This window comes from Lactuca virosa, chromosome 8 (assembly GCF_052849685.1).
Source record: "Lactuca virosa cultivar CGN04683 chromosome 8, Lactuca_virosa_CGN04683_v6, whole genome shotgun sequence".
NCBI classification, from domain to species: Eukaryota; Viridiplantae; Streptophyta; class Magnoliopsida; order Asterales; family Asteraceae; genus Lactuca; species Lactuca virosa.
This window is the reverse complement of record NC_136433.1, coordinates 249,334,780-249,341,959: the sequence shown is the minus strand read 5'-3', so window position 1 is coordinate 249,341,959 and position 7,180 is coordinate 249,334,780. Positions and strand designations below refer to the sequence as shown.

Below are 7,180 nucleotides of genomic sequence, written 5' to 3'. Positions count from 1 at the left end.
AACATAATTATGGATTTTATGAAAAAGGATACTACTTACAACTTTTAGTTTTTATGATAATATGAAATTAAACAAAATTCATTACGTTTTAGATAATTATAACAAAAATCATTATATTTTAGTTTTTTTTTTCTAATTTGGCACTCAAAATATGATGTCACCAAAAATATTTCATCCTCATACAATGTTATCAAATTTTATACGTTTAGCGGACAACATTATTGAGATATTAAATGGTCAAAATTATAATAAATTAATGAATAAACTATCTAATTTAAAATGAAGAAAAAAAACATAGTTTCAAAATTGAATATTCATATAAATTTTATTACTTTTGTGTTGTTTATATAAAACTTTATATAAAACTTTATCATGAAAAATTAAATATTATTCTATCTTCTATTTTGTATTATATATACTATCAATTCCTAAAAGCCTTAAAAGCCTTAGCAACAGTAAACTTCTTTCTCTTTCTTCATCTGCCGCTTAAGTTTTCCTTTTCATAAAACCACCCCAACTCTTCTCTTTTTTCCTTTCATTCTTATCCGTTTTGTGACCGCCTTGCCGCCCTCGTCGTCCAATACAATTTCCTTTGCTTTTCCTTATTTCCTCATTCTTCCCGATTTCTGCTGCTTCTTCTTAATATGCCTGCGTTTTTTTTTCCAAGAACAAGGTTGGTTGTCGATTAATTTTTTTCCTCAGTCGATTCCATCTACAACTTTCTTGGGTGATGTAAATTCCGTCTACGGTACTTTACTATTAATCTTTTCTTCTGTCTGTTTTGTTCTAAGCCTGCTGAATGTGTTTTCTTCCATTCCTCGGTTGTCGTGTTCTCAGAAGGAGGTTTCGTGCCTTGCTGCCAGACCTTAGATGGCTTCCTGTACATTCGCCTTCAACGCTGACGAAGCAAAGGCGGTCGGTGGAAGTGGTCGGCGGAGCGTCGACCCCTCCAACGTCTGGTATAATCAGTACCACCGGAGAAGCCAGCGCCATAGCCGGAGTCTACCGGAAAAAAGGTGTACGTTAAACCATTTTTCTATTTCTGATTTCCGCCTTCAGATTGGCTACGCCATCGATTGAATCTTTTCATTTTTGATTTTCAGATAGATGGAGGTCGGTTGCAAAATTGATTTTCTTTTTTCACTTCCGGTTCTAGGTATTACGTTTTTTATCCAACACACTTCTACACTTCTGTGAAATTGATGAAACGGCGGAATAGGTGCGGGTTACCCATGTTTTCTTTTTGCTTGATGCTCGCGCAGTTCGCATAGACTGCAATAGACGGTAACGGATTTTTCTTATGCTCATTACTTTATACCCCTATCTTATTCTGTGTTTTCCCAAAATAATTTACGTGTTTATATACCCTGTTATTGTTCATACCAATTTTTTTTTTTTTTTTTATGTTTTTTTTACATATAGCAAGAGGTTTTATTAAGTTTTGGCTCATTAACTGCTACTTAAGTTGTACCGGCACTTGCAGGGATGCGAAGGTAAATCCATTGATCTAAGTTGTGATTTGGATTCTGTTAGTTTCAGATTCCCTATTTGGCAATCAAGATGTAGTTTTTATTTGAAAAGTAAGCATTGTTTATAGTAAAATTTTACTTTTTGTGTATTGATTGAATGGAATTACAACTTTTTCCATAAAGAATTTAGTTGGAAATGTGGAAACGTAGCCATAACAGATTGTAACAGACCAGTGATTGCTTTGGTTGTTGTTCCAATTCACCACTAATTACTGCTGTTGACGAGCCATCAAAGGGCCTTAAAGTACAAGGCCAAACTATGAAGATATCTATTCTTTTAGATGATTTTTGTGAATTCTTTCACAAGCCTTTCGAAAAAAAAAGGTAACTTAAATGTCAATTATTAAATCAAATGTTTTTTTTTCTCGAACTAATGTAACCATATTTTTTTTTCTAATGATGTAGGCAGAGTTATGAAGGTTTTGAAAGGTGGAGCCTCTCCCAGATGGATCTGGTCACTTCTTTAATCTGAGTAATCCTTTTTTTTTTTTTTTTTTTTTTTTACTATTTTCAGTTCTTAATCGACTCTTTTCTTGGTTATAGATTTAACCAAACTTTTTTTTTTTTTTAAATTTCTGTTTGTGGTGAAGTGCCTGAACTTGTGATTAAAATAAAGGACAAGGATGTTCGTTCTGAAGATGATCTTGTGGGAGAGGTTAAGTATATACAATTTAATCAAAGCTTTGATATCATTATGTATTTTTTTTAACTAACAAAAGGCATTTTGGTCAGTCCTAGAAAATAATAGGTATTTGAAACCCATTTATAATTTTTCTATTTGGAAATTTTTACAAAATCAGCACTTAAGGGATCTCAAAGCTGCAAGAGCTTATCAAGACAGTCCTCACACTCCTGGGCCATGGGCATGAACAATTATGCTTCTGGCTCTCAACTGTTGCAGCCAGTTTAGTCATCATAGCATGTCTAGCAATCAACCGGTCTGCCCGACTGCATAGAAGGTAATAACAAAGAATGAGGTCCACGAAATGCATTTTTATGCAGTCCAACTTTTTGAAGGGTAATTACTGCTTGAGAAAATTTACAGAATGCAACAGCAGAGGCATCCATTCGCAAACTTGAGGTTTGTGAATGAAATTTTAATTTTTTTTTTATTATAAATGATTCTTTTTTGTATGGGTAGTATGAAAAATGAGTGATTTGTTTATAAAATGCAATTGGAGAAGAAGAAGTTAGCATCTATGGATAAGGTCTAGAACAAGCATACAGGGGAACAAATGAAAACTCGAGAAATGAGAAGTAGAATGTCAGAAAGTGTTGCTCCAAGAGATTCTTGGAAATTTAGGAGGTTTCTCAAGAATTCAATTGGTGGTTGTTTCCATTGTCATCATGATTGCATCAGGTTAAATCATTTTAATTTTGACCTAATAAATGAAAGGGTTTCTGTTGTATTTTGCTGATAGGTTTATGGTGTTATGATTATGCAACAGGTTAACAGAAAGTTGATGATGTGGCAATCAAACCATTTGGATAATTTGTAGTTTCCTTAAGTAAATTTTGTTATAGCCTCATTTTTTTGGAAGGTAAAGGGGAAAGGGAGGGGGTAAATACGTAAATTCCAATATGCATGATTGGAGCAAGGTACATAATAGAACTTTTTGGGATTGTGTTTGACTTTGCTTCATTCATTGCAGGTAGATAGTTGGTCTTTAGGAATGACAGCAACTGAAATGGCAAAAGGGGAACTTTCATTAGCAGATCTTCGTCCAATGAGAGAAATTTTCATTATACCCAGAGAAAGTCAACCTAAGGTCCTGACTTTTCCCTTTATTTCATCATTTATCTGTTTTTTTCTACATTTTTTCCTAATTTACTTAGTAATTTATTTTATTTTAAATTCAGGTTTGAAAACTGCATGTGCTTATTGATGCATTCTGGGTGAATCTGCATCGGTTGTACATTCAAGAGACATTGGAGTATATTTCAGCACTCAATATAATGCCAATATGAACACACTTGAGAGGAAAAAAAATACTGGTAAAGGGAAAAATAGTCATTTTACTTGGTTAGGGACCAAAGCCATAAAAAATGGAACCACAGCTGCAAGTTGCAAAAAAAAATATATATATATGGAGAGAACGAGAGGATGGTAAGTGGGAGGATTGGCCGAATATATTTGGTGAATTTAGTAATGATTCCATCAACACATCCTGATTTATCCCAAGGTAAATTAGTTTTCTCTCTTTTCTTTTCTATGGTAAATAAAATAAAAAATAAAGTTAAGAGAGCTTTTATCATGTTATAAATGCAGGGGAGAAAGGGAGGAGGTACAAAATCCATATGTATGTATCTATAAAACCCAATTCTTAAAGATTCTTAGTGCTTGCTGAAAGAAAAAAAGATATAGATAACAACAATCTTTGGGTGGCTGGCGTAATGTTGGCACTTGACACTAAAACTAGCTAGCTAGCTACTTATCTTTTGCTGCGTTAAAGTATTTTGCAGTATATGTAATATGTTTTCATAAATATTATAATATGTTCTATCTTTTGCTACAGCTGGAAATAAGGAAGAAAAAGAAACAAGGCGCCAAAGGGGCAGGTAATTCCCATCTAGTTCATATAAAACCTTAACATGTGAAATTTTTATTCTTTCTTTTGGTTTTTTTTTTTCATTTTAACCATTATCTTGATCTAATAAATATGAAGATAAACATGAAGATGAGTAAAGAAAAATAAAAATAAAAATATATTTGATTTCTCTTATAACATTAAATCTCAAACGTTGCTTTAGCATTGTAGATCGAGAGAGGACCACTCTAATCTTTCCACGTCTACCTCTATATAGAGTTTGGGAGTTTTGATATATTTGTCTTCTCCTTGTATTTATTAAAGATACAATATATTCTTTTTAAATTGTTTTATAATATTCTCTGTGGGGTTGGCATTTCGGGTTGATGTGTCACGACCGACCCGAATTTAATTTCCATGTCATTTTTTTTTCAAGCCACTTTTACATATTCTCCTCTCATGTCGGTTAGCCTCAAGTAAATAATTACGTTCGTTCTAAAAAAATAAATAATAATTTACGTTCGTGTTGTGTTTTCTACGGTGTCATTATTGGGCCCGAAGAAAAACATGTTACTTTTCATAGCATAATAAGCTTTTGGCTTTTCTTTTTATTGGAATTTTGTTTAAATCTTTTGTGGTATTTTTAATGGTTAATCTTGTCATTTTTTTTTTGTTTTTGTTTTTTTTTTTTGTTTTTATCACTATCATATATTCACTAACATTTATTGATAAAAAGGCTTTTGTTTTAAAGTCTTAAGAGCTGTTTTCACTTACCAATTTACTAATTTATTCTTAAATAGTTAAGTGATCATATAAGATTTACTTATTGTCTATAATCGGCTATATTTCCGACTCACATGAATTTACTAGCAGATAATAATACATACAAAACATTTTCAAATGTACATAGAAAGAAATCGAATTTAACGGAGTTGTATAGAATTGTTAAGATTTTTAGGTGACATTTGGTTTGCATAATATTTTTTTGAAGGAATAAAATATGACAAATAAATTGGAATCTGAAGAATAATGTGTTGGAATGGCGCTTTGGTATTTTTTTTTTTTAGAAAGGGAACTTCCCTAATAGGTTAGATAATATTTTTTAGTGTATACATGTATACTTTCTTTTTCGGTGTAGTCAATAAGTACCTTATATATTTGGTCTTGAAGATTATAACCAATTTTAAAGTTGAGTTTATTTTGAAAAAAAGAACATTTTAGGTCTACAATGGAAACAACTACAAAATATAGGGTCTTTTATGAAACAAAAATACCTAATTTACCTATTGGTGACCTGCTAGGGTCTGAAATAACAAGTAACACATAAAAGTTTGGTCTTTTTCGGAAAAGAAAAAAAGTCAAAATATAGGGTCTTTTATGGAAATAACCCTAGAAAAAACATCATAAATGGTCCCAATGGTTTCCCCACATCTGAAACTTAGTCCCAAATTTTCAAATATTTCATAGATGATCCCTATGCTTTCAAAAATTTCGTGATTGGTCCTTAACCCTCACACCGTTAGAACCCAATCGTTAACTCTTAATTTATTAAAATAATATAAGGGCAAATTGGTCTTTTCACTTGTACCCTCTTCTTTATAACCAAATACATGTCTGATCATTTTGAAAACCTTTCTCGCACCCTCATCTACTCTCACTCTACTGTGCATCAATTTGGAAAACTCTTCTGCAAGTGTCGAAGATGTCGATTTGTAGATGTGGAATCGAAACAACGAAGGTGACCTCGTGGACGGATCGTAACCCTGGAAGGCAATTTTGGAACTGTTCAAGATGTGGGTTGACCCTCGGATGTGTGCTAGGGCATTGGTGGTGATTCTAGGTTTGATAAGATCAATGAATCGATTGGAAGAGAGGGTTGTGATTACAAGTGCAGGACTGTGGAACTACCAGCTGATGTTGTTCTGTTCATGGATGTTTTTTTTAACCAGTAAGGTGGTTGTAGGATTTGGATGGTAATGGGATGGGTGTTTTTGGTTTCTTTTGTAAGCATCTAACTAGTTCAGGGGTTTTTGGATTGTGATGGAATGGGGATTTTGGGTTTCATTTAGTTGTATGAAGGTTTATGTAACACATTAAGTAAATGGAAGTTTAATGTAATGTAGTTTGTAATAAATCAATAGTTTTGATGTGCATTTTCGTAAATACATTGTTATAACTGCATCTATTTGAATGGTTAGGAATGGTATTTCAAATGTACATTGTTATACATGCAACTTTTTGAGAATGGTTTGGAGATGGTAATTCATAAGCAAATTGTTGATAAAACCATTACATACCAAAGATTAAACATGAGACTTAGTTTCAAAATACTTGTCAATGGAAGGTCTTAACCCATACACACATTACAAATTTAAACAACCAAACCATAATTTATGCTTCAAAAGACCTAATTACCCAAACATCCAACTAACTACTTAACAGAATTTCCATCCCCTTCCCCTTTCCGTGTGTCTTCCCCCGTGCTCCAACTTCACTAATGCCTCCCTGCCCTTTATATGTTCTGGAACTGTGCCCCTTGTTATGACACTTTGAACATGTGATTGAAAGAATTTTTCTGCTCACTTTAGTGGTTTGGCTATTAGGCTCATCAACAACTCTCATTCTCTTCTTTTTTGGCCTCCCAACCTACACATATGCATATATTGTAGGTAAAACATAAACATACATGTTGACATTCAAAGTACATATTTAGCCTAGTTGAAATAACAACCTGTGTGTGATGTTTTGGTGGAGTTAAATTGAATGGATAGTTACTTTTTGGCCACATTGAATGACCATTTATTGGATCAATTTTGTTCAGATACATGGCTCTGCATGTTGATAACTTATAGCAAGGATAGACCCAATCCACAATATCAGGGGCATCTTTTCCATTTTCAATTTTGTTCCATATAGCAGAAACAACATGTCTACATGGAAAACATGTAATCTCCCACAACCTACAAGTGCAACTTCTTTCATTTAAGTTTACCACATATTGATCCTGCCATGTGCTTGCAACTTGGTACTTTCCTGCCCCATTATACTTAGCTACATACTTTGCTGCTTCAGTCTTAATCTCCTCTAAAATTATAGTTACAGTAGTACTTAGTTCCCATTGAC

The 7,180-nt window shown here is 33.0% G+C and overlaps 1 long non-coding RNA gene across 22 annotated transcripts; it reads left to right on the top strand.

Moving 5' to 3' along the window:
- The first annotated feature begins 556 nt into the window (after window positions 1-556).
- On the top strand, window positions 557-6,191 carry LOC145129951 (uncharacterized). 22 transcript variants are annotated; one of them, XR_013717746.1, is made up of 11 exons: window positions 557-748; window positions 838-1,018; window positions 1,104-1,853; window positions 1,935-2,001; window positions 2,120-2,610; window positions 2,714-2,889; window positions 2,978-3,298; window positions 3,390-3,712; window positions 3,799-3,829; window positions 4,046-4,088; window positions 5,049-6,191. It is a non-coding gene; the product is annotated as an uncharacterized LOC145129951 (long non-coding RNA). The 22 variants fall into 22 exon arrangements; XR_013717745.1 differs by lacking the exon at window positions 5,049-6,191 and adding an exon at window positions 4,289-4,492; XR_013717744.1 differs by lacking the exon at window positions 5,049-6,191 and adding an exon at window positions 4,281-4,492.
- Window positions 6,192-7,180: the final 989 nt, after the last annotated feature.